The following is a 27709-nucleotide window of genomic DNA, read 5'->3' as shown; positions in this document are numbered from 1 at the left end:
ACCAAAGCGCTCACAGCCAAGAAGTTGAAGTCAGGATTTGCACTCAGATTTTTTTTAAAGATTTTATTTATTTGTTTGTTTGTTTGTTTGTTTGTTTTTAGAGATAGGGGAAGGGAAAGAGAAAGAGAGGAAAAGAAACATCAATATGTCATTGCCTTCCGCACATCCCCAACTGGGGACCTGGCCCACAACCCAGGCATGTGCCCTGAATGGGAATGGAACCTGCAACCCTTTGGTTCACAGGCCGGCACTCAATTCACTAAGCCACACCAGCCAGGGTTGCACTCAGATTTTATGTTTTTTCCACTATGGCCGATTGTCCCTTATGGTTGAATCTATACTAGCTCCTGGACACCCTTTGGAATCTTTTTTATTCTTTCGGTTTGGTTTGGTGAGTTTTTTGTTGTTATTTTGTTATGCTTGTTTTGCTTTATGATATAAAACTTAAGATCGCTACATGATTTCTTTAAATTTCCCTCACTTCTTTCTAAAGACAAATGTGAGTTCCAATTGGGTGTCAATGAAGACTGATCTTGGTTAATCAAAGTCTGGTTATTTCTTACAGCATTATCCTGGGAGCACTACAAACTATGTACATAAAGACTCCAGGTGGGGGGTTAAATGAACAACTCAGCAGTTACATGTCCAAATGAGCCTTGTTGCCTTCCAACAGATCTCCTTGGAAGGGAGGACACGTATTCCAACAAGCCTGTCATTGCTCAAAACATTTTGTGAACTAACTGCTTTTAGGGAATTATCCTCAGAATCACCTGAAAATTGCTGTCCTTTGAGGATAGCTCTATATCAGGAGAGTGAGCAAACTGGCTCTCTCTAAACTGTGTTAGGAAATTGATGTTAATTTGACACTCCTGTGTTTGACTGAAGGGATTTGTTTCCCAAATTGAGTTGTACTGACAATGTGTGTGCTGTAGGTTTTGGTCTGTTAGTTTTGGGGAAAACAAGGGCAGTCTCACTCTGAGAGAATTATAGGAATACTGGCCCAGTTCTCTGAAAGTTTACAATCTGGTCCTCCTTCCTGCCTCCTTCCCCACTTACACCTTGTCCCATGAGCCCAGCCCTCTCTTTCATCTCTGCCTCACATAGTTCTCATCCCTTCATCCCTCTGCATCACCCACTATGCTGTTTCTCAGTTCTGAGATGGCCTTAAATACCATGTCTTTGCTCATGATCTTGGACTGCTAAGCTCATATCACAAAAAAAGTACAGGCATGCATTGCCCCCATGTTAGTTTTATGCTCTGTGACATCCGCTGCTGGTCTCAATGCTGTATGTCAATTGATTTGCTCTTTTTCCTCTTCCTAATAGCAGCTATTCATCTTCTCCTTATCTAAGACAATCACGAACCCCCTCAAGATGTTAATTATATCAACCGCCCTCCCTTCCTTTACATTTCCCTACCTATCCCCTTTTGGTTTAAAATACAATAAGATGTGCCTTGCTTCTCTCCACAGCAAACCTACCTGAGCTCTTAACCTCAGCTACTCCAACTCCCAGTTACACACATGATCCTCTACCTAAACCTAATATGTATGCATGTATGTATACTATCTATGTGCCTATATATATATATGTATGCATGTAAGCCTAATATATATATATTTATATACATAATTATATCCATACTTTTTTTACAATTAATATTATTTAGTATTAGTTTCAGGTAAACATCATAGAGGTTAAACAAGCATATCTTTTACAAAGTGATTCCCCCCAATATTTTAGGTACACACCTAGAAACATACATAGTAATAATTGATTTTATTCCCTATGCTGTACTTTACATTTCCATGGCTATTTTGTATCTACCAATTAGTACATCTTAATCCCTTCACCTTCTTCACCAAGCCAACCAAACCTCATCCGTTCTGGCAACCATCAGTCTGTTCTCTGTTTCTATAAGTCTGTTTCTATTTTGTTTCTTTGTTTACTTCTTTAGATTCCACATATAAGTGAAATCATATGATATTTGTCTTTCTCTGATGAACTTATTTCACTGCACAATACTCTCTAGGTCCATCCATGTGTCACAAATGGTAATATTTCATTCTTTTTTATGGCTGAGTAATATTCCATCATATATATGTACCACCACTTTATTATCCACTCATCTATTATTGGGCAACTAGGTTGGTTCCATAATTTGGCTATTGTAAATAATACTGCAATGAATCTGGGGGTGCATATATACTTTTCAAAGTGGTGTTTAAGGTTTCTTCAGATGTACACCCAGAAATTGAATTCCTGGGCCATAAGGCAGATCCATTTTTAATTTTGGGGGGTATCTCCATACTGCTTTCCACAGTGGCTGCACCAATCTGCATTTCTACCAACAGTGCATGAGGGTTCCCATTTCTCTATATCCTCACTAGCACTTGTTATTTGTTGATTTGTTGATAATAGCCATTCTGACAGGTGTAAGATGATATCTCATTGAGGTTTTGATATGCTTTTCTCTGATGATTAGTGATGTTGAGCATCTTTTCATTTATCTATTGGCCATTTGACTGTCTTCTTTGGAGAAGTGTGCATGCGGGTCTTTTCCCCATTTTGTAATTGGATTTTTGTTGTTGTTGAGTTGTATAAGTTTGTTATAAATTTTGGATATTAACCTCTTATTAGATGTATAATTGGTTCATATCTTCTCTTACTCAGTAGGTTGTCTTTTCCTTTTTCTGATGGTTTCCTTTGCTGTAAAATATTTTAGTTTAATGTAATCTAATTTGTTAATTGTTTTTGTTTCCTTTGACTGAGGAGATATATAAGAAAGAAAATTGCTAAGATAATGAGAGATTTTACTGCCTATGTTTTTTTCCTAGGAGTTTTATGGTTTCAAGTCTTCTATTTGTCTTTAATTTATTTTGAGTTGATTCTTGTGTATGGTGTCAGAAAGGGGACAAGTTTTATTTTTTGCATTTATCTGTTCAATTTTCCCAACACCACTTATTGAATAGGCCCTCTTTACCCCATTGTATGTTCTTCTCTTTCTTGCCATGTATTAATTAATTATACAGGCATGGGTATATTTCTGGTCTCCCTGTTCTGTTTCCTTGATCTATGTGTTTGTTTTTATGCCAGCACCATGTTGTTTTGTTTACCAAATCCTTGTAGTATAGTTTGGTATCAGGTAGGGTGATACCTCCAATTTTGTAATTATTTTTCAAGATTACTGTGGCTATTAAGGGTCTTTTGTGGCTCCATATAAATTTTTGGAATATTTGTTTTATTTATAGAAAAATGCCATTGATGTTTTGATAGGAATTGTGTTGAATCTGTAGATTGCTTTGGGTAGTATGAACATTTTAACAATGTTAATTCTTCCTATTCATGAGTGTGGTATATGCTTCCATTTATTATATCTTCTTCAATTTGTTTCTTCGATGTCTTATAATTTTCTGAGTACAGGTCTTTCACGCCGTTGTTTGATCTCACCTATAAGAGGACAGTAACCAGAGGGGAAGGGGGAGAGAGATAACGGGGGAAAGAAGGGGAAGGGTCAAGTCAAGGAACATGTGTAAAGGACCCATGGACATGACAATGGGAGGGAGGAGGATTGATGTGGGAGGTGGGGGTGGGTAGGGCAGAGGAAAGTAATGGGGGAAGAATGGGGACAACTGTAATTGAACAAACATTTTTAAAGATTTATTTTATGTATTTTATTTTTTGATGCAATTGTAAATGAGATTGTTTTGAGTTTCTCTTTCTGATAGTTCATTACTGGTTTATAAAAATGCAATTGATTTCTGTATATTTGTTTTGCATCTTGCTACTTTACTGAATTCATTTATCAGTTCTACTACTTTACTGGTGGGATCTTTGGGGGTTTTTAAATATATATTATCATGTCATCTGAAAATAAAGACAGTTTTCCTTCCTTTTTTCCAATTTGGATGGCTTTTTTCTTCTTCTTATGTGATATCTGTATCTAGGACTCCCATTACTGTGCTGAATAAGATTGGTAAAAGTGGGCATCCCTGTCCTGTTCCTGATCTTAAGGGAAACTTTTATATTTTTTCTCCATTGAGTATGGTGTTATCTGTGGGTTTGTCATAAATGGCCTTATTATGTTGATGTATGATCCCTCTATTCCCACTTTTCTGAAGTTTTATCATAAATGGATGCTGGTTTTGTAAAATGCTTTTCCTGAATCTATAAATGGGATCATGTGATTTTTATCTTTCATTTTCTTTATATTGTGTATCACATTAATTGATTTGTGAAATTGAACCATCCTTGCAGACAAGAAATAAATCCCAATTAATCATAGTGTATCATGTTTTTAAAGTATTGCTTATTTTGGTTTAATATTTTGTTGAGGATTGTTACATCTTATGTTCATCAGGGATATTGGCCTATAATTTTTTTTCTTTCTACTCTTTTTATCTGGTTTTAGAAACATGATCATGCTGGCATTGTAAATTGAGTTAGGAAGTTTTTCTTCCCCTTGAATTTTTTGGAATATATAGAGAAAAATAGGGGTTAGTTCTTTGAATGTTTGGTAAAATTCACCTGTGCAGACATCTGGTCCAAAACTTATATTTGCTGAGAGGTTTTTTTTTTTCCCTTTAATTATTATTTATTTATTTTCAGAGAGAGGGGGAGGGAGAAAGAGAGGGAGAGAAACATCAGTGTGTGATTGCCTCTCACACACCTCCTACTGGGGATCTGGCCCGCAACCCAGGCATGTGCCCTGACTGGGAATTGAACTGGTGACCTTTTGGTTCTCAGGTTGGCACTCAATCCCCTGAGCCACACCGCCCAGGGCTTGCTGAGAGCTTTTATGTTACTGCTTCAGTTTTCTTGGTTGTAATCAGTCTGTTCAGATTTTCTTCTTCTTCTTGATTCAGTCTGGAAGATTTTATGTTTCTAGGAATGTATTCATTTCTTCCAGATTGTCCATTTTGTTGGCATATGTTTATAGTATTTTCTTAGAATTCTATGTATTTATGTGGTGTCATTTATTACTTCTCTTTCATTTCTGATTTTATTTATTTGGGTCCTCTCTGGTGGGTTTTTTTTTTTTTCCCCTTCATGAGTCTGGTGAAAGATTTTTCAATCTTGTTTATCTTTTTAAACAACGAGATCTTGGTCTCCCTGATCTTTTGTATTGTTTTTTTAGATTCTATTTTAATTATTTCCACTATGATCTTTGTTATTGTCTTCCTTCTGGTAACATTGGGTTTTGTTTGTTTTTTTCTAGTTCCTTCCGATGTAAAGGTAAATGATTTATTTGAGATATTTCTTGTTTATTGGGGCGACATGTATTGCTCTGAATTTCTCTCTTAGGACTGCATTGCTGGGGTTTTTTTAATTGCCCATTTATTTGGGGTTGTGTGTTTTCATTTTCATTTGTCTCAAGACATCTTTTTATTTTGTATTGATCTCATGGTTAACCCATTAATTGTTTAGTAACACATCATTTAGCCTCCAGGTGTGAGAGTACTTTTTTTTGGGGGGGGGGGTTCTTGTAAATTATTTCAAGTTTCATACCATTGTGGTCAAAGAGAATCCATGATATAATTTTAATCTTCTTAAATTTATTAAGACTTGTTTTGTGTCCTGACATGTAGTCTACTCTAGAAAATGTCCTATTGTGCACTTGAAAAGAATGTATATTCTTGTTTTTGTGTGGAATTCTCTATAACTATCAATTAAATTTATCTGCTCTAGTGTATTTTTTAAATTTTTTTAAATTAATTTATTTATTCTATCATACATTTGTCTCTGTCTTCCCCCCACCACTTTCCCCTGCCCCCTCCCTCCCACACTCCTTCCCTCAACTCTTCCCTTTTGGTTATGTCCATGAGTCCTTGCTATATGTACCTTGACTTTCCTGATCCCATCTTTTTCCCCCGCCTCCAGTTCCCTCTTGTCTCTGCTTGTTTCTTTTCCTTTCAGTGTTGCTGGTCTTATTTTCCTTGCATCAATGTATTGTTGGTTAGGTTCCGCTTATAGGTGAGATCATATGGTATTTGTCTTTCACACCCTGGCTTATTTCACTTAGCATAATGCTCTCTAGTCCCATCCATGCTGTCGCAAAGGGTAGTAGTTCTTTTTTTCTTTCTCCTGCGTAGTATTCCGTTCTGTAAATATACCATAATTTTTTGATCCAATTATCTACTGATGGGCACTTAGGTTGCTTCCACCACTTACCTATTGTAAATTGTGCTGCCATGAACATTGGGGTGCATAGGTTCTTTTGAATTGGCGTTTTGGAATTCTTAGGGTATAGTCCCAGCAGGGGAATCACTGGATCAAAAGGCAGTTCCATTTTCAGCTTTTTGAGGACATTCCACACTGCTTTCCACAGTGGCTGCACCAGTCTGAATTCCCACCAACAGTGCACTAGGGTTCCCTTTTCTCCACAGCCTCTCCAGTACCTTTTGTTTGTGGATCTGTTTATGATGGCCATTCTGACTGGTGTGAGGTGGTATCTCGTTGTGGTTTTGGTCTGCATTTCTCTGATGGCTAGTGATGCCGAGCATCCTTTCAAATGTCTCTGGGCCCTCTGTATTTCCTCCTTGGAAAAGCGTCTGCCCAGGTCCTTTGCCCATGTTTTGATTGGATCATTTGTCTTTTTGAGGTGGAGTCGAGTGAGTTCTTTATATATCTTGGAGATCAAAACTCTATCTGATGTATCATTAGCAAATGTATTTTCCCATAGGGTTGGCTCCCTTTTCATTTTTCTGATGTTTTCTTTCGCCGTGCAGAAGCTTCTTATTTTGATGAGGTCCCACTTGTTTATTCTTCCTTTATGTCCCTTGCTTTAGCAGACATATCGGTGAAAAAGCTGCTGCGTGGGATATCTGAGAGTTTCCTGCCAATGTTCTCCTCTAGGACTTTGATGGTGTTGCGACTTATATTTAAGTCTTTTATCCATCTTGAGTTTATTTTTGTGTATGGTGTCAGCTGATGATCCAATTTCAATTTTTTGCATGTAGCCGTCCCGCTCTCCCAACACCATTTGATGAAGAGGCTATTATGGCTCCATTTTATGCTTCTGCCCCCTTTGTCAAATATTAGATGTCCATAGAGACCTGGGCTTATTTCTGGGCTTTCTATTCGGTTCCACTGGTCTATGGGTCGGTTCTTGTGCCAGTACCAAATTGTTTTGAGTATAGTGGCTCTGTAGTAGAGTTCGATGTCCAGTATTGTGATCCCTCCTACTTTGTGTTTCTTTCTCAAAATTGCTGAGGCTATTTGGGGTCGTTTATGGTTCCATATAAATTTTTAAAATGTTTGTTCTATTTCTGTGAAATATGTCATTGGTATCTTAATAGGGATTGCGTTGAATCTATAAATTCCTTTGGGTCCTATGGACATTTTGATGATATTAATTCTTCCAATCCATGAGCACGGTATATACTTCCATTTATTTGTGTCTTCCTTAATTTCTTTCTTCAATGTTGTATAGTTTTCTGCATACAGGTCTTTTACCTCTTTGGTTAAATTTATTCCTAGGTACTTTATTTTTCTTCTTGCTATATCGAATGGCATTTTTTTTTCTGATTTCTTCCCTTCTATTTCATTGCTGGCATACAAAAATGCCTTTGATTTCTGAATATTGACTTTGTATCCTGCTGTTTTGCCAAATTCACTTATTAGGTGGAGGAGTTTTTTGGAAGAGTCTACAGGGTTCTCTATGTACACTATCATGTCGTCTGCAAACAATGATAGGTTTACTTCCTCCTTTCCTATTTGGATGCCTTTTATTTCTTTTTCTTGTCTGACTGCTGTGGCTGGGACTTGCAATACGATGTTGAAAAGAAGCGGTGAAAGCGGACATCCTTGTCGTGTTCCCGATCTTAGTGGGAAAGCTTTCAGTTTTTGCCCGTTGAGTACGATGTTGGCTGTAGGTTTTTCATATATGGCCTTTATTACGTTGAGGAATGCCCCCTTTATTCCCATTTTGCTGAGTCCTTTGATCATAAAAGTGTGCTGTACCTTATCGAATTCTTTTTCTGCATCTGTTGAGATGATCATGTGGTTTTTGTCTTTCCTTTTATTTATGTGATGCATTACGTTTATTGACTTGCGTATATTGAACCATCCCTGCATGCCTGGGATGAATCCCACTTGATCATGGTGGATAATCTTTTTAATGTATTGCTGGATGCGGTTTGCCAATATTTTGTTGAGGATTTTAGCATCTGTGTTCATCAGCGAAATTGGCCTGTAGTTTTCTTTCTTTGTAGGGTCTTTATCTGGTTTTTGGATCAGGGTGATGCTGGCCTCATAAAAAGAGTCTGGGAGTCTTCCCTCCTCTTGGATTTTTTGGAATAGTCTGAGAAGGACAGGGGATAGCTCTTCCTTAAATGTTTTGTAAAATTCTCCTGTGATACCATCCAGCTCTGGGCTTTTGTGTGCCGGAAGTTTCTAGCTTACTGCTTCCATTTCCCCAGCTGTTATCGGTCTGTTCAAGCTTTCTGTTTCTTCCTCCTTTAGTGTTGGAAGATTATACTCTTCTAGGTATTTGTCCATTTCATCAAGGCTTTCAAATTTCTAGGCATATACTTGTTTATAGTAGTTTCTGACAATCCTTTGTATTTCTGTGGTATCAGTTGTTATTTCTCCTCTTTCATTTCTGATATTATAAATTTGGGCCCTCTCCCTTTTTTTCTTGATGAGTCTGCTTAAAGGCTTGTTGATTTTATTTATCTTTTCAAAGAACCAGCTTCTGGATTGGCTGATCCTTTGAATTGTTCGTTTCGTCTCTACGTCATTTAGTTCTGCTCTCATCTTGACTATTTCCTTCCTTCTACTTGCTCTGGGATTTATTTGCTGTTGTTTCTCCAGTTCTTGAAGTTGTAGTGTGAGGTCTTTTATTTGAAATGTTTCTATCTTTTTTTAGGTAAGCCTGTATTACTATGAACTTCCCTCTCAGGACCGCCTTTGCTGTGTCCCACAGGTTTTGCACTGTTCTCTCTTCATGTTCATGTGTTTCCAGAAATTTTGTGATTTCTTCTCTTATCTCATTATTGACCCATTCATTGTTTAATAGTCTACTGTTCAGTCTCCATGAGTTTGTGAGTTTTTGAAGTTTCTCTTTGAGGTTGATTTCCAGTTTCAAGCCTTTGTGGTCCAGGAAAAACTTTGGTATTATTTCAATTTTCCTGAATTTGCTGAGGCTTGCTTTGTGTCCTATCATGTGGTCTATCTTTGAAAAACTGCCATGAGCATTTGAAAAGAATGTGTATTTTTCTTCTTTGGGATGTAAGGTTCTATGTATGTCAGTTAAGTCTCTTTGATTCAGTGTGTCATTCAGCTGCACAATATGTTTATTAATGTTTTGTTTGGAAGGTCTGTCCATTTTTGACAGTGGGGTCTTGAAATCCCCTACTATCAGCGTGTTGCTGTCTATATCTTTTTTGAAGTCGTCCAACAATTTCCTTATACGCTTGGGGGCTCTTATATTGGGAGCATATAAGTTTACAATGTTGATGTCTTCTTGATAGATTCTTCCTTTAAGTATTATAAAGTGCCCCTCTGGGTCTCTTGTTAGGGCCTTTGTTTTGAAATCTACTTTGTCTGATACAAGTATGGCTACCCCGGCCTTTTTCTCTCGCCCATTTGCTTGGAGTATTTTTTTCCATCCCTTTACTTACAATCTGTGTAGGTCTTTTGCTCTGAGGTGGGTCTCTTGTAGGCAGCGTATGTGTGGGTCATGTTTTCTTATCCATTCAGCTACCCTGTGTCTCTTGATTGGGGCATTTAGTCCATTTACATTAAGAGTTATTACTGATAGAAAGTTATTCATTTTTTCTCTTTGGACCTGTGGTTTTCTCTTTCTCACTCTTTTCCTTCATCTTCTTAAACCAGTCCCTTGAGCATATCTTGGAGTGCTGGTTTGGTAGAGATGTATTCTTTTAGCCTTCTTTTGTGTGCGGAACTCCGTATTTCCCCTTCTATTTTAATTGAGAGCCTTGCTGGGTAGAGCAGCCTTGGTTGCAGGCCTTTCCTTTTCATGACTTGGAGTATTTGTTGCCATTTCCTCTGGCTTGTAGCGTTTCTGTTGTGAAGTCAGCTGCTAGCCGTATCGGGGCTCCCTTGTATGTTACTCCCTGTTTCTCTCTTGCTGTCTTGAGGATTCTCTCTTTGTCTTGATATTTGCCATTTTAATGATGATGTGTCTTGGAGGTGGCCTCATTGGGTTCCTCTTGAGTGGGGCCCTCTGTGCTTCCTGGACCCATGAGACCTTTTCTCTCCTCAAATTGGGGAAGTTTTCCATCATTACTCTTTCAAAGAGGTTCTTTATCCCTTGCTCCTCTTCTTCTCCTTCTGGTATCCCTATTATACAGATAATGTTGCATTTCATTAGGTTGTCCTGCATTTCCCTAAATGCCTCTTCATTCTTTCTGAGTCTTTTTTCCATTTCTTGTTCTTTCTGGGAGCTTTTTTCTACCTTATCCTCCATCTCACTGACTCGATCCGCGGCTTCATCCAGCCTGCTTTGGATTCCTTCTACTGTGTTCTTCAGTTCAGAAATGGTATTCTTCATATCCTCTGGTGTCTTCTTGATAGCCTCTATGTCCTTTTCCAGGTTGATATAGTTTGCTGTAAGATCCTGATTGTTTCTCTGCAGTTTCTCATAGTTCTCTTTGAGCTGGCTGAGCTCATTGAGCTTCCTTAGAACCATTGTTTTGAATTCCATATCTGATAGTTCCCTTGCCTCTATTTCATTAGGCTCTCTCTGTGGAGAGTCCCCTTTTCCGCTCATTTGGGAGGAACTTCTTTCTCTTCCCATTTTTGTGAGAGTCTGTGAAGTAATTTATTTGTTTGTTTGTTTGTTTGTTTGTTTATATTTTTGCTTCTCCTTCAATTGGGCCATCTAGATTTCCTGAATTTGTGGACCCTATATGGCCTTGGGTTGTTTGTTTGAGCCTTCCAGGAGTTTACTCTCTATGTCTGACTCCTGCTGTGGGCAGCTCTGTGACCCCTTCAGCCAGGAATCCACTATTTCTGTGGATCGCTCTGCACTCTCACATCGGCTCCTTGATCGTACTCCCCACCCGGCAGGATCCCCCGCCTGCCTGGGCTTGCGCGTGCTTGCCCCTGCCCAGAGGGCTTCTTCGCAACCTCGCATACTCCTCTGGCCCCCCGGCCAGTGGGCACCCCGGCTCTAGTCCATTTAGGGTCTTCTATTGTGTGTTTCCCCATCTTTTGGCTCTTTGGATGCATTGCCTGCCCTCGCCAAATGGAGATATGGGAATGGGAGGAAGTCAGCTCCAGGACTCTCCGGTTAATCCTGTCTCTGGTCTCTCCTCCAGGGACTCTGGGCAGCTCTGTGACCCCTTCGGCCTGGGATCCACTATTTCTGCGGCCTGCTGTGCACTCGTGGGCCTGCGCTGGTTGGTTTTCGCCTGCCCTTGCCGATTTGTGCACTCCTTTGCAGGCCCCATGGGTGCCAACCTGTGGAAGGCCTTGCCAGCCCGCGGGAGCCCTCGTCAGCCCTCGCAGGTCTACACACACGCTCGCCAGCCCTCGCCAGCCACTCAGCGCCAGTGTGCATGCCTGCACTGGGTGATTTTGGGCTGTCTATTGTGTGCTTTTCAGCCTTTGGCTCTTTGGGGGTGTGGCCTGTTCCCGCACAATGGAGACTATGGAAAGGAGAAGGAGTCGGGACTCCCCAGTTCCTCCTCCCATTCTTTCCCCAACACCTCTGTCTCCAGTCTTTCCTCAGGGGTCTCTGGGTGACCCCTTCGGCCAAAGATCCACTATTTGTGTGGACCGCGTTGCAATCGCGGGCAGTCTGGTTCAGCGCGCCCACTTCTGCCTCTTTAGGGGCGCGCCCTGCCTGCCCAAGGTGGAGACTACGGAATGGAGAGGGAGTCGGAGCTCCCCAGTTCCTCTCCCCGTTCTTTCCCCAACGCCTCTGTCTCCAATCTCTCCTCAAGGTTCTCAATGGAGCTGTGTGACCCCTTTGGCCAGGGATCCTCTATTTCTTCCAGCTTGTCTGCACTTACCCCCCCAGCTCACATGCGCACAAGCTGTGCGCAGAGTGCATAAAAGGCAGGTTCATTGATTCCCGTATGCTTGAGCAAGATAGTAGCTGCAGAGTGGGAGGCGCGCCATCACCCGGGCTCCACCGGCTGCCGTCTCAGTTCTCTTCACAAAGTTTTCCTCACCAGTCTTTCCTCAGGCACCAGCCCACCCTGCTGCCGCTTCTGCCCAGAGATCCAGGAGGGTGGCTGCCACTGCAATTTTTGCATTGGCCCTTTAAATGTCTCTCTGCATCCCCAGCCGCCTGTCTCTGGCAGAGAGCGCCCCTAAGCTTTTCGGGGCCGCATTTTGTCTGTGTGTTTTCCTGGTTTTAGCTGCTGTAATCTAGGTGTCCCTGTTTATGATTCAGACTCTGTTCTTCTCAGGGGGATCCAACTGGCCATTTCAATGTCCCTCTGGTGCTGGTGCCCATGGGCACCCAGCCCACCCTCTCCAGCCTCCACCGCACTTGTCACCTGTTGGGATGTGTCAGAGTAGAATCCACTGTCTGTCTGCGGCTCCAAGGCTCCTCTCCCACTATTGATCCATTCTTTTCCAGGTGATTTCTCCACTATTTAGTCACAATTCCAGTTTGGTCTTGGGAGGTCAGCGTGACTCCCATTCACTCCTCTGCCATCTTCCTCCTCTAGTGTGTTATTTAAGACCTCTATTTTCTTGTTGATTTTCTGTCTGGAAGATCCATCCTCTGTTGTCAGTGTGTTAAAGTCCCCTACTATGACTGTACTACAGTCTATCTTTTCCTTTGTGTCCATCAGGACTTGCTTTATATATGTACATGCTGCTATATTGTGTGCATAAGTGATTGTTAAGGGTTATATCCTCTTCTTTGGTTGAAATTTTATTATTTTTTTTAATTTATTTTATTGTTCAAATTCATTTGTCTCCATTTCCCCCTACCACCTTTCCCTGCTCTCCTCCCTCCCTCAATCTTTCCTCATGAATCTTTATTATTATGTAATGTCCTTCTTTGTGTTTTTTCATACCATTTGTTTTATTTTTTATTAATAAATTATTTTTCATTTTATTTATTGCTGTTCAAGTACAGTTGTCTCCATTTTGCTACCAATACTTTCCCCACCCATGCCTCCCTCCCACCCTCAATCCTTCCCCACTTTGACTTTGTCCATTAGTCCTTTATACATGTTCCTTGAATTGACCCTTCTCCTTCATTCTCCCTTTATCCCCCTACCACCCACCTTCTGGTACTGTCAGTTTGTTCTTTATTTCAATGTCTCTGGTTTTATTTTGCTTGCTTATTTGTTTTGTTGGTTAGGATCCACTTATAGGTGAGATCATATGGCATTTGTCTTTCACTACTTAGCTTATTTCACTTAGGATAATGCTCTCCAGTTCTGGCAATACTGTCACGAAGGAATACTGTCATGAAGCAATACTACACTGCTCCTTCTCTCTTTCTGCAGTGTAGTATTCCATTGTGTAAATGTACAATATTTTTTGATTCACTCATTTACTGATGGGCATTTAGGTTGCTTCCAACACTTAGCTATTGTAAATTGTGCTGCTATGAACATTGGGGTGCATAGGGCCTTTTGAATGAGTGTTTCAGGATTCTTAGGGTATAATCTCAGCAATGGAATCACCAGGTCAAAAGGCAGCTCTATTTTTAATTTTTTCAGGAAATTCCAAACTCTTTTCCGCAGTGGCTGCACTAGTGGAATTCCTGTTGTTGGCTGTATTCCCACCAACATCGTAGTAGGGTTCCCTTTTCTCCACAACCTCCCCACAACACTCGTTTTTTGATGATTTGTTTCTAACAGCCATTCTCACTGGTGTGAAGTGGTATCTCACTGTGGTTTTAATTTGCATCTCTCTGATGGCTAGTGATGCTGAGAATCCTTCCATATGTCTCTGGGCCCTCTGTATGTCCTCCTTGGAGAAGTGTGTGTTCAGGTCCTTTGCCTATTGTTTAATTAGATTGCTTGTTTTCCTGGTGTGGAGTCTTGTGAATTTTTATATATTTTTGGTGATCAAACCCTTGTCTGAGATTATCATTAGCAAATACATTTTCCCACATAGTTGGTTCCCTTTTCATTTTGCTGATTTTTTTTAGCAATGCAGAAGTTGGTATGTTCGTTTGTTTGTTTTCTAATGAAGTCCCAATTGTGTATTCTTTCCTTTATGTCCCTTGCACTAGGGGACATATCAGTGAAAATACTGCTGCATGGAATATCCTAGATTTTCCTGCCTATATTCTCTAGAGCTTTTATGGTGTCCCGACTTAAGTCTTTTATCCACCTTGAGTTTTTTTGTGTGTGTATGATGTAAGTTGGTGATTGAGTTTCATTTTCTTTGCATGTAGCTGGTCAGATTTCCTAACACCATTTGTTGAAGAGGTTATCTTTACTCAATTTTATGCTCCTGCCCCATTTGTCAAATATTAATTGATCAGAGAGACATGGGTTTATTTCAGGGCTCTCTGTTATGTTGCATTGATCTATATGTCAGTTTTTATACCAGTATTAGGCTGTTTTGATTACAGTGGCCTTTTAATATAGTTTGATGTCAGGTATTGAAATCCCTCCTACTTTGTTTTTCTTTCCCAAAATTGCTGTAGCTATCCATGTCATTTATAGTTCCATATACAATTTTGAAATGTTTGTTCTATATCTGTGAAATATGTCATTGGTATTTTAATAGAGATTGCATTGAATCTATAAATTGCTTTGGGTGGTGTGGACATCTTGTGATGTTAATTCTTCCCATCCATGAATGTGGATGTGGTATATGCTTCCATTTATTTGTGTCTTCCTTAATTTCTTTCTTCAGTGTAGTGTTATTTTTGGAGTACAGGTCTTTTACCACCTTGGTTAGGTTTATTCCAAGGTACTAGATTTTTCTTTTTTTCTTACATTTTTATCAATCATGTGTATTTTATTACAGTTATCTCAATTTTTCCTCCTTTACCTCCTCCACCCATCCCACCACCAGCCCCTGCTCCCACAGTCAATTCCCACTCCATTGTCCATGTCCATGGGTCAGTCATACATGTTCTTTGTCTAGTCCCTCCCCCTTCTTTTCACCATTGTCCTCTTTCCCCATCCCCTCTGGTCACTTTCAGTCTGCTCCATGTTTCCATACCTGTAGTTTATTTTGTTTGTTAGTTTATTTTGTTGAATAGAGTCCACTTTTAGGTGAGATCATATGGTATTTGTCTTTCATCACCTGGCTTATTTCACTTAGCTTAATATTCTCCAATTCCATCCATGTTGTCACAAAAAGTAGGAGTTCCATCTCCCTCTCTCTCTTTCTTTCTTTCTTTCTTAAATGCAGATTGATTTTATTTATTTTTTAAATGTCAAAGTTAATTTTAAAATATTTTTAAAATTTTAAACCATTATACCAACATGCAATTAAACCAACATGACACCAGCACAGAAATAATCAATTAGATCAATGAAATATAATGAGCATTCTAGAGACAAAGGTATATATCTGTCTCATATAATATATGATTAAGTTGATATTTCAAGTCAATAGGAAACATAAGGCTTATTCAACAAATAAGGTGCATAGACCACTATTACTTGAAATAAAACAAATACAGAGCCCAATTTCACACATTATACAAGAAATATTCAGGTGAGTTAAAAATCAATATGTAGAATCTAAGGAGTTTTAGAAGAAAATAGAACTAATATTTTTCATGACCTGAAGTAAAATATTCAACCCCAGAAGCTATAAAGTGAATATTGACAATATGACTATATTAAACATCTAAGAATATATAGTAATATACATTTAAAAAAGTTAAAGGACATGCAATAGAATAGGAAGGCATTTACAATACATCTAAAACATGGTTAATAGTTTTTTGGGTTTTTTTTTTAGGGAAAAAAGTTCTCCAAAATTTTAGTCAAAAAAAGGAAAAGAAACCAACACAGACAAGAGGGAAGGAGGGAGGGGGGCGGGGGAAAAGGAAGGGAAGGGGAAAGTCAAGGAACATATAGCAAGGACTCATGGACACAACCAAAGGGGAAGAGCTGAGGGAGGGAGGGAGGGAGGGAGGAGGCAAGGGAAAGTGGTGGGGGATAGGCAGAGACAAATGTATTTGAAAAAATAAATTTAAAAAATTAAAAAATAAAAATAAAAAAATTTAAAAAATGAAAAAAAAATATAAACAAAAAAAATTTTTAAAAATAATAAAAAATAAAAAAAATTTTTTAAATGGAGAAGGAATACCAAAAAGTCTTTTTATGCTTTTTTTAAAAAAATAGAAATACACAAGAAATGTACCCAAACAGGTTTACTTTCAACAAATAGTAAAGGAACAGTTAAAATAACAGCATTGTCACAATCAGATTAATGAGTATTAAAAATATTGGTAATATCAAGTATTGGCAACTCTGAAAGGAACTGGGTATTCATAGAAACTTTTTCTTCATCTTAAAGCAGTCCCTTTAGCATATTTGGCAGTGCTGGTTTGGTGGAGGTGTATCCTTTAGCCTTCTTTTGTCAGGGAAACTCCTGATTTTGCCTTCCATTTTAATGCAGAGCCTTGCTGGGTAGAGCAGTCGTGGTTGCAGACCTTTGCTTTTCATGACTTGGAATATTTCTTGCCATTTCCTTCTGGCTTGCAGTGTTTCTGCTGAGAAGTCAGATGCTAGCCATATTGGGGCTCCCTTATATGTTAATACCTCTTTCTCCCTTGCTTGCTCTAGAATTCTCTGTTTGTCTTTGCAACTTGCCGTTTTAATGATGATGTGTCTTGGAGTGGGCCTCATTCGGTCCCTCTTGAATGGGACCCTCTGTGCTTCCTGGACTCGTGTGACTTTTCTCCCCTCCAATTGGGGAAGTTTTCCATCATTACTTTTTCAAACAGGTTCTCTATCCCTTCCTCAGCCTCTTCTCCTTCTGGTATCCCTATTATACAGATATTATTATGTTTCAGGTTGCCCTGCATTTCCCTCAATGCCGCTTCATTCTTTTTTAGTCTTTTTTTTTTCCTTTTCTTGCTCTCTCTGGGAGTTTTTTTCTACCTTGTTCTCCAGCTCGCTGATTCAATCCTTTGCTTCTTCTGATCTGCTTTTGATTCCTTCTACTGTGTTCTTCAATTCAGAAATTGTATTCTTCATGTCCTCCTGTCTCTTATTCATAATTTCTATGTCCTTTTTCATGCTGATATAGTTTGCGATAAGTTTCTCATAGCTTCCCTGTAGATTTTGATATTTCTCACTGAGCTCATTGAGCTTCTTTATAACCATTGTTTTGAACTCAACATCTGATAGTTTACTTGCCTCTATTTCATTTAGCACTCTTTCTGAGGTTTTCTCCTTTCCTTTCTATTGGGGATTGTTTCCTTGTCTCCCTATTTTAGGGGAGACTCTACTTGTTTATTTCTTCTTCTTAAATTGATCTATTTTGACTCCCTGACTTTGTAGTGTGAACTTCTATAGTAGGAGACCTGTGAGATTCAGTGGTGCTGTCACCTTGATCTCCTGAACTCCATGCTCTTGGAATGCCATTTATGCTGTTTATGTTGACTCTCTGGATATAATTGTGCCTTGGTTGTTGTTGGGCCTTTCTTTGGTGGGTCCTTCCCTCTAGCTGGTTGATTGAGGGTCACTCCACCCACCACATCTTGCATGTTGTACAGGCGCTGCCAGAATAACAGCACACAGCCCAGGAAACAAACCTATACCTGCAAAAATAACTCCCCCCTCAATCCCACTGTCAACAGCAAATGAAACAGTATTAATAAGGGTGTAAAGTGACTAAGACTATTATAAGAAAGGAGAGCACATATGGGATATCCTACTGAAAGAAAAATGACTTTGAAAGGGTAGAGGGAGAAGCATTAATAAGAATTGGGGATTAGAGTAATGCGAAGAGAGAAAGTAAAATTTACATCATGAATAAAAAAGAGAATGCAGGAAAAAAGGAGTGAATAAAAAGCTATGCAGGAAAGAAAATATCGCAAATCATGGAGAAGACCACAGTGGATTTTGTCTCAGTAGCCTCTAGTATTTACCACTGTTTTTTCTTTCTGTATCCGCCTCTGGTGGTTTCTGATGTTGACCCCTTCTGACCTTAGGTAGCCTGTTTGAGACTTCCTTGGATCTACTCTCTGTGGCTGATCCTTCAGTTTTTAATCTAGTCACTCTGCACTAAGCAGTCAGGCTTCAGCGCCATAGGATGGGGCAGAATCCCTCCTGGTGTTGGGGCTATTGTTTCTCCTCAGGCTGCTGCTGCTTAGAAGAGAGTGGTCTGCCTGAGCAGAATGGCTGCCGCCATATGGGGGATGATTCAGCACCAGAATCCTGGTGACTACTCTCTCAGTTCTTTTCCCAAAGTTTCCAACCCCAGTCTCTCCTCAAGTGTCTGTAGTCCACTCTGCCCCTGCCCTTACCATGGATCTACTCTCTCCGTGGCTGACTCCTTCAGTTGTTAATCTAGTCACTCTGTACTCAGCAGTCATATAGCCTTTGTTTTAAAATCTGTTTTGTCTGATGTAAATATCGCTATTCCAACTTTTATTTTTGTTTCCATTTGCATTAAAATTTTTTTCATCTCTTTGTTTACCACCTTTGTGCGTCTTTTGATCTAAAGTGGGTTTCTCATAGGCAGCATATATTTGGGTCTTGTTTTTTTAATCCATTCATCTACCCTATGTCTTTTTTAAAAAAAAAAATTTCCATTACCATTTATCCCCCCTACCGTTCTATGTCTTTTGATTGGAGTATTTATTCCATTTACATTTAAAATGATTAATAACTGCTTATTTATTGGCATTTTATTATTTATATTTATGTTTCTCCTTTCTTTTTTTCTTAACAAATTCTGTTTAACATTTCTTGTAATGCAGCCTTGTTGGACAGGAACTTCTTTAGCTTTTTCTTGTATGGAAACCTCTTTATTTGTCTTTTAATTCTAAATGATAACTTTGCAGGGTAGATCAATTTTGGTTGCAGTTCCTTGCTTTTTATAACTTTGAATATTTTCTGCCAACCCCTTTTGGCATAAGCAATTTCTGTTGAGAAACCAGCTCACGCTCTTTTGGGAGCTCCCTTATAGGAAACTGTCTTTCTCTTGCTGCTTTCAAGATTCTCTTCTTGTTTTTAAAATTTGTCATTTTAATTATGATGTGTTTTGATATGGACCTCTTTGTGTTCAAGTTGTTTGGGACTCCCTGAACTTCCTGAGCTTGTGTATCTTTTCTTCACCAGGTAGGGAAGTTCTCCATCATTATTTCTTCAAATTGGTTTTCAATATTTTGCTCTCTCTTGTCTTTCAGGTGCCTCTATGATTTGGATATTGTTATGCTTGCTGCTTTACCAGAAGTCACTTAAACTATTCTCATTTTTTTTTTAATTTTGATCTTCTGATTGTTTTCTGTTGCCTTGTCTTCCAAATTGCTGATTCCATCTTCTGATTTATCTAATCTGCTGTTGATCTTTTATAGTGTATTCTTAATTTTGAACATTGTATTCATTTCTGACTGGCTCTTTTATTATGGTTTATATGTCCTTTTTATACTGTTGAAATTCTCAGTAAGTTCCTTTCTTTGGAATCATTGTTTTTAACTTTATCTGGTAGATTGCTTGCTTATATTTCATTGTGTTCCTTTTTGAGGTTTCTCCTGTTCTTTTGTTTGGGACATGTTTCTTTGTCTCCTTATTTTGACTCCCTCTCTGTATTTGTTTCTATGTATTTGGTATATCTCCTATGTCTGCCAATCTTGGTACAGTGGTCTTATGTAGTGTCCTGTGGGGCTAAGTGGTATATTCTTTATCATCACCTGAGCCAGGTGCTCCAGGAGTGTTTCTTCAGTGGGTTATGTGAGCCCTGTTGTTGTAGTTGAGTCTTGATGATTTTGTTCCATCTCTGAGTATAGGTTGACCCTCAGGCTGGCTGACTGTGAAAACTAACACTGGCCACAGTGTATATGCTGTTATGAGGTTAAGTGTAATTTGCCTCAGCAGAGTCTATTGCCTGCTGAAACCTCCCTTTGGTTATCTTGTTTGTGTAACTAATTGGGTAGTGTTCTGATGTGGTCTGAAGCCAGCCATTGGGTGTGTTGGTTCTGAGGCTGCTTGGGAGAGACACATGCAGGTCAATGTTAGACACTGCCTGTGACCAAACCTGGGCTTCCTGTTAGGAGCTACATATGATCCATGGTTGGTAGCTGCTTTACTGGGCTTGGATGGATGTGAGTTAGGCCAAGTTGCATACTGGGTCTTGCTGCCATCAGTAACAAGCCTGGGAAAGGTCATCAAAAAGCCTAAGACACCCTAAGGTCTGCTGCCACTTGCTGGCTTCTTGTCAGACTCAGCTTCTGAAACTGATTCAGGCAATACATGAGTTACATAAAGCAGGTTCTATGTGAGTCACCAGGCAGGAGCAAATGATGTTCCCTGGGTTCCTGGGTTAATACAGACTCAAACTTGGTACCAGTGCTGGGATAGAAGCCACTCAGCAAAAGTTTCAGTGTGCACCAAGACCAGCTTCCACCCTTTGGGTCCTGTGGACCTTTGTAGTGGGGTGGTGTTTCAGGGTGTCATCAAGGTGGGGCCAGTAGAGTTCATCAGGATAAACCATATAAAGATTTGGCCATGCCGAAGGAGAGTTCTGCACAGGAATGACAGGAACTGTTGACAGTTTTTCTGGATAGTTTTTCTGCATACAGATCCAGTTTGGCTGCTACCAATAGATCCTACAGCCAGGTTCAAGCTTGTCAAGTCAGGGCCTCAGGGTGTCAGGAGGGTAACGCTGGTGTAGTCTCCCAGGCTGATGCCATTTTGGTGGAGGAGGCTGACCCAAAACAGAAAAGACAGTTCTGATTTGGCACATGGGGAAAAAATGGCCCTCACTCTACAACCATGCAACTCTGTCTATCCTTGTATGTCTCTGGCACTCTCTAAGTTTGCCTGAAATTCTTCTTCAAGAGTTTTTCAAAAAAGACTGCAACCAGGATCCAGGCTGTGAGATGCCAACAGATCCCTCTGTCAAGTGCATGCTTTAGTGTGGGACCTCAGGGAGTCAGTAGGGTTGGGATAGGGCATATTCCTAGGCTAATGCCATATGCAGGGGTGTGTTATAACTAGGACAGATGGCATCTTGGGAGGTGCGGGGGAGGGACTCAGCACAGGGACATTGGTGGCTGCCTTTCCAGCCCTTTCCACACAACCCAATCTCTCCCTGTATGACTCCAGTCCCTTCTGAGCTGATGACCCTCCCCAGAGCCCAGGGTGTGTGCTCAAAAGCAAGATTTTTTGTGCTGGCCATTTTAGAGGACACCTGGGTTTCCAGCAGTCTCCCTTTCACCTGGGCAGACACAGTCCTCTCTGATTTTCACAGCTAGATATTATGTGGGTTCTTCTTTCCAACACTAGTTCTCTAGGCTGGGGAGCCTGGCATGAGTTTGAGAACCTTCACTCCTCCAGGGAGACCTCTGAAGCTAACATATCCCTCCAGATTCTTAGCACCTCAGGTTAATGTGGAGCCAGCCCCTTTTTGCATCGCTTCCCCTTTTACCAGTCTTTATGTGGCTTATTCTTCATCTCCTTAGTTATAAAACTTGTTCATCTAGTCCTCAGATGGTTATCCAGTTTTACTGTTCTATAATTTAGTTCTAATTTTGATATGGTTCTAGAAGGAGGTGAGTAGAACTTCTACCTCCTCTGCCACCATCTTGGATCCCTATATATATGTTCATTTAAAAAATCTTTCTCTCTATCTGTTGCCCCATCTCCATGGCCACTACCAACCTCATGAAAGAGGTAGTTTCTGCTGGAAGTTCTTCCCAATTTACCACAATATAACTTTGTAAACTGGAGTCATTACTGACCTCCAAATTAACAAAGCTCAAGACCTCTCCATTCACACCCCACACCCATCCTCCTCAACGTATCTGTAGCAGTAGACCCTGTTAAACATTCCTTCCTCTTCAAGCTCTTTAAAACACTATTATCAACACCACTACTCTATTTTGGTTCTCCTAAGATCTATTTTACTGATTCTTCTTAGACCCCCTTGCTGGTTCTTCTTTCATTCATACGTTGATTTTAAGTTTTCTCAATCACTGAGTCCTCCTCCTTTCTTCCTATTTCTCTATAGCATTTTGTCAGAATTCACTCTTTTTCTCTGAACAGTTTCAAGAGACTTTTAAATAAACTTCCGATGGCCATCTATATCACCAAACCATCAACTTATTTAGCATATATTGAGTATCTATTTTTATGTTGGTAGGTGTAAAATTCGTTATTGGTTTTCCATTGTCCAGGAAAGTATGTTGCACATAGAAGTCACCTAATGAATATTTATCAATAAATGGACAATCACTTTGTGTGATCACTTTGAATATTTCATGTCAATCCCTTCTGGCCTAATATGTTTCTGTTGAACCTTAACTGGTGTGGCTCAATGGATTGAGTACTAGCCTATGAACCACAGGATCGCTAGTTCGAATCCCAGTGTAGGGCACATGCCTGGGTTGCAGGCCAGGTCCTCAGTAGGGGGCGTGTGAGATGCAACCATACATTGATATTTCTCTCCCTCTCTTTCTCCCTTCTCCTTCCCTTCTCTAAAAATAAATAAAAAATTTTTAAAAATTTTAAAAAGAACCTCAACATCTTTTTTTAAAAAATGTTTCTGTTGAGATCAGTAGACAGTCTTATGGGAGCTCCCTTGTAGGTAACTAATGATCTTTCTCTCATGGCTTTTATTTTTCTTTCTTTTTCTTTAAGCTTTACCATTTTAATTATGATGTGTTTTGGTGTGGGCTTCTTTCAGTCCTTCTTGTTTGGGATTCTCTGCACTTCCTGGACTTGTGTGTCTTTTTTATTTACCAGGTCAGGAAATTTTTCAGTCATTATTTCTTCAAATAAATTCTCTATCCCTTGCTCTCTCTCTTCTCTTTCTGGTACTCCTATGATGTGGATGTTGTTACACATCATTTGTGCCAAAGATCCCTTAAACTATCTTTTTTTTTTAAATTATTTTTTTTCTTTTGCTGCTCTGATTGGATGATTTTCTACCTTATCTTCCAAATTACTATTTCAATCCTCTGCTTCATCTAACTTACTGATTATTTCTTCCAGTGCATTAATTATTTCAGATATTGCATTCTTCATTTCTGACAGGTCCATGGTTATGGTTTCTATGTCCTCTTTCATGCTGTTAATGATCCTTATAATCATTACTTTGAATCCCATATCTGATACATTTCTTGCCTCCATTTCATTTAGTTATTCTTCTGGAAAATTATTTTGTTCTTTCATTTGGGACCTACTTCTTTGTCTCCCTATTTTGTCTGCCTCTTTGTGTTTGTTTTTATGTGTTAGGCAGATCTCCTATGACTCCCAGTCTTGGTATGGTAGTCTTATGTAGTAGGAGTCCCATGAGACCTATTGGCACAGTCTCCCTGATCACCTGAGATGGGTGCTCTAAGAAAGTCCCTTGTGCATGTTATGTGGGCCCTCCTGCTATAATTGAATCCTAATTGTTGTTGGTCCATTCATGTGTGGGATTGACCCTCAGGCTGGCTGACTTTGAGGCTCAACCCCCAACAGAGGGTGCAAGCTGCTGTGCAGGCACTGGTCACACAAAGCGGAATTCAACTCAGTGGGTTTTGTTGCCTGCCAAGATATTCCTCTGGATATGCTGCTTTTGAAACTTATTGTATCCTGCTCTGCTCTTGTCTGAAACTGACCATTGGGTATGTTCTGAGCCTCTTTGGAGGGACTCTATGCAGACCTATGTTAGATGCTGCATGTGACTGATCTTGTGAAATCTGTTATGAATTTGTTATGAATTTGAAGATAGCAGAGACCCACTTCTTGTGGCTCCCCCTGCTGGGCCTGAGTGAGTGCAGAAAAGACCAAGCTACACACCAAGGATAGGCCTGAGAGTGGGTCAGCAAAATTCTCAAAGCATCCAGAGATCTGCCTTCACCAACAGGTTGCCTGTTAGGCTTAATCACTGAAAGAGCCTCTGGCTGTACTCCTCAGCAGTGCTTAAGCTCCACAGGTTGAAGAAAAGGTTGCCCAGCATGTACAGCTATTCCTTCCCCCCAGGCTAATGCCACTTGGAGGGGAATGCAGCACTAGAGAAAGCTGACTTCTGCAGGATGGGGAAAAACTCAGCTTACGAATCCTGACAACTGAAATTTCATCTCTCTACCCAGAGCCTTCAACCCTAGGCTATCTTCAAATGGCTCTAGTCCACACTGTCCCCTCTCTGCTGGAGCCCAGGGTGAGTGGCTGCAAACAAAATTTTGTGTGTTGGTCATTTAAAAGATTGGCTGTCTCTCTAGCCATCTTTCCCTGGTAGACAGAAACCCTGCTGCTTTTCACAACTGAGTGTTATGTGGGCATCTTTCCTGGTTCTTGTGCTCTAGGCTGGGAAGCCTAGCTTAGGGTTCAGACCCCATGCTTCTCAGGGCAAACCCTGACACAGCTGAGATATCCCTCTAGAAATTCACCTGCTTTTCTTGGGAACCTGGCCAGCCTTCTTGCACCTCTGCACTACCTACCAGTCGATGCGGTTTCTTCTGTAAGTTCTTGGTTATAAGGCTTCTCTTCAGCTAGTCTTCAGTTGGTTATTCAGAATTATTTTTTTCTATAATTTGTTTGTAATTACAGTTTAATCCTAGGTAGAGGTTACTGTAACTTCCACCTAATCTGCCATCATCTTGGATCTGCATTCTCCTACCATATATATTTAGTTATTTACTTAGTCACTGCCATTATTTCTTTTTTTGTGATCAAGTTTATTTATTTATTTTTTATTTATAAATCATGTTTATCCTATTACAGTTGTTTCAATTTTTCCCCCTTTATCCCCTCCACCCATCCTACCCCACCCCTCACTCCTACAGTCAATTCCCACTCCATTGTCCATGTCCGTTGGTCATTCATACATGTTCTTTGTCTAGTCCCTTCCCCTTCTTTCCACCATTTTCCTCTTTCCCCCTCCCCTCTGGTCACTTTCAGTCTGCTCCACATTTCCATGCCTGTGGTTTAATTTATTCATTAGTTTATTTTGTTAAATAGAGTCCACTTTTAGGTGAGATCATATGGTAATTGTCTTTCATCACCTGGCTTATTTCACTTAGCTTAATATTCTCCAGTTCCATCTATGTTGTCGCAAAAGGTAGGAGTTCCATCTCTCTCTCTTTCTTTCTTAAATATAGATTGATTTCATTTATTTTTCTTAAATGAAAAAGTTAATTATAAAATATTTTTAAAAATTTAAAACCATTATGAAGTCTCAGCAATTTAACCAACATGACACCAGCACAGAAATAATCAACTAGATCAATAAAATATAATTAACATTCTAGAGACAAACATATATACCTGATTAATATATGTATGATTAAGTTGATATTTCAAATCAATGGGTAAAATAAGGTTTATTCAACAAATAAGGTCCATGGACCGCTATTACTTGAAATAAAACAAATATAGAGCCCTATTTCACACATTATACAGGAAATATTCAGGTGAGTTAAAGGGGCAAGTCAAGGAACATATAGCAAGAACTCATGGACAAAGCCAAAGTGGGGAAAGATTGAAGGAGGGAGAGTGGGGGTGGGGGCAGGGGAAAGTGGTAGGGGGAAGGCGGAGACAAATGTATTTGGAAAAATAAATTAATTATAAAAAATAAAATAAAAAATAAAAATAAATATGTAGAATCTAAGGAGTTTTAGAAGAAAATAGAACTAATATTTCTCGTGACCTGAAGTAAAATATTCAACCCCAGAAGCTATAAAGTAAATATTGACAATATGACTATATTAAACATCTAAGAATATATAGTAATATACATTTAAAAAAGTTAAAGGACATGCAATAGAATAGGAAGGCATTTGCAACACATCTAAAACATAGTTAATAGGTTTTTTGTTTCTTGTTGTTTTTTTAGGGAAAAATGTTCTACAAATCTTTAATCAATAAATGGGTAAAGAATACCAAAACATCATTTAAAGCTTTTTTTAAAATTAATTTATTTATTTTTCCAAATACATTTTTCTCTGCCTTCCCCCCCACCACTTTCCCCTGCCCCTTCCCTGCTCTCCCTCCCTCAATCCACCACTTTGGCTTTGTCCATGAGTCCTTGCTTTTGTCTGCATTGTTGGGTTGTGGACTGTCCTAGCACTATGAGGCAAAACAAACAAACATCCAGAGAACTCCCTGCTATGTCACCCCTTGAGTCCAGAGGTCCCTCTTCAGTCCTCCCTCTTTTCTCCCTCACTCTTCTGACAACTACATATTTTGTTCTGGGTTTTCCATTGTAATTTGTAGGAGGAATAGGATGCAGTGCATTTTTACTCCATATTGCCTGGGCCTGGAGACCCACATTTAAGTCTTTAATTCACATGAAATTTCTTTTCTTGTTTGGTAAGAGGTAGGGATCCAATTTCATATTTTTTGTTTATTTTTTCTTATTTTTAATTTTATTTTAATTTATTTTTTCAAATACATTTGTCTCTGCCTCCCCCCAACCACTTTCCCTTGCTCCCTCCCTCCTTCCCTCCCTCAGCTCTTCCCCTTTGGTTTTGTCCATGAGTCCTTGCTATATGTTCCTTGACTTTCCCCTTCCCTTCCTTTCCCCTGCCCCCACCCCGCTCCCACCTTCCCTCTTGTCTCTGTTGATTTCTTTTCCTTTCAGTGTTGCTGGTCTTATTTTCCTTGCATCTTTGTATTGTGGTTAGGTTCCACTTATAGGTGAGATCATATGGTATTTGTCTATCGCCCCCTGGCTTATTTCGCTTAGCATAATGATCTCCAGTCCCATCCATACTGTCACGAAGTTTAGTAGTTCTTTTTTTCTTTCTGTTGCATAATATTCCATTGTGTATACGTACCTTAAGTTTTTGATCCAATCATCTACTGATGGGCACTTAGGTTGCTTCCAACACTTAGCTATTGAAAATTGTGCTGCTATGAACATTGGGGTGCATAGGTTCTTTTGTATTGGCATTTTGGGATTCTTAGGGTATAGTCCCAGCAGGGGAATCACTGGATCAAAAGGCAGTTCCATTTTCAGCTTTTTGAGGACATTCCACACTGCTTTCCAGAGTGGCTGCAGCAGTCTGCATTCCCACCAACAGTGTACTAGGGTTCCCTTTTCTCCACAGCCTCTCCAGTACCTTTTGTTTGTTGATCTGTTTATGATGGCCACTCTGACTGGTGTGAGGTGGTACCTCTAGGTGGTTTTGATCTGCATTTCTCTGATGGCTAGTGATGCTGAGCATCCTTTCAAATGCCTCTGGGCCCTCTGTATTTCCTCCTTGGAAAAGCATCTGCCCAGGTCCTTTGCCCATTTTTTGATTGGATTGTTTGATAGAGTACATAGAGAACCCTGTAGACTCTACCAAAAAACTCCTCAACCTAATAAGTGAATTTCGCAAAACAGCAGGATACAAAGTCAACATTCAGAAATCAAAGGCATTTTTGTATACCAGCAATGCAATAGAAGAAGAAATCAGAAGAAAAATACCATTCTATATAGCAAGAAGAAAAATAAAGTACCTAGGCATAAATTTAACCAAAGACGTAAAAGACCTGTATGCAGAAAACTATACAACATTGAAGAAAGAAATTAAGGAAGACACAAATAAATGGAAGCATATAGCGTGCTCATGGATTGGAAGAATTAATATCATCGATATGTCCATACTACCCAAAGCAATTGATAGATTCAATGCAATCCCTATTAAGATACCAAT

General features: G+C 39.6%; 1 protein-coding gene across 2 annotated transcripts in view; it reads left to right on the top strand.

Moving 5' to 3' along the window:
• Positions 1 to 27709, top strand: part of VSIG4 (V-set and immunoglobulin domain containing 4) — a 46942-nt gene that overhangs the window by 6197 nt on the left and 13036 nt on the right. The window lies entirely within an intron of this gene.

This window comes from Pteronotus mesoamericanus, unplaced genomic scaffold (assembly GCF_021234165.1).
Source record: "Pteronotus mesoamericanus isolate MK-2021 breed Mesoamerican mustached bat unplaced genomic scaffold, CSHL_Meso_final contig_256, whole genome shotgun sequence".
Taxonomy (NCBI): Eukaryota; Metazoa; Chordata; class Mammalia; order Chiroptera; family Mormoopidae; genus Pteronotus; species Pteronotus mesoamericanus.
Note: the sequence above shows the minus strand (reverse complement) of the source record. Positions and strands in the feature narration are given on the sequence as shown.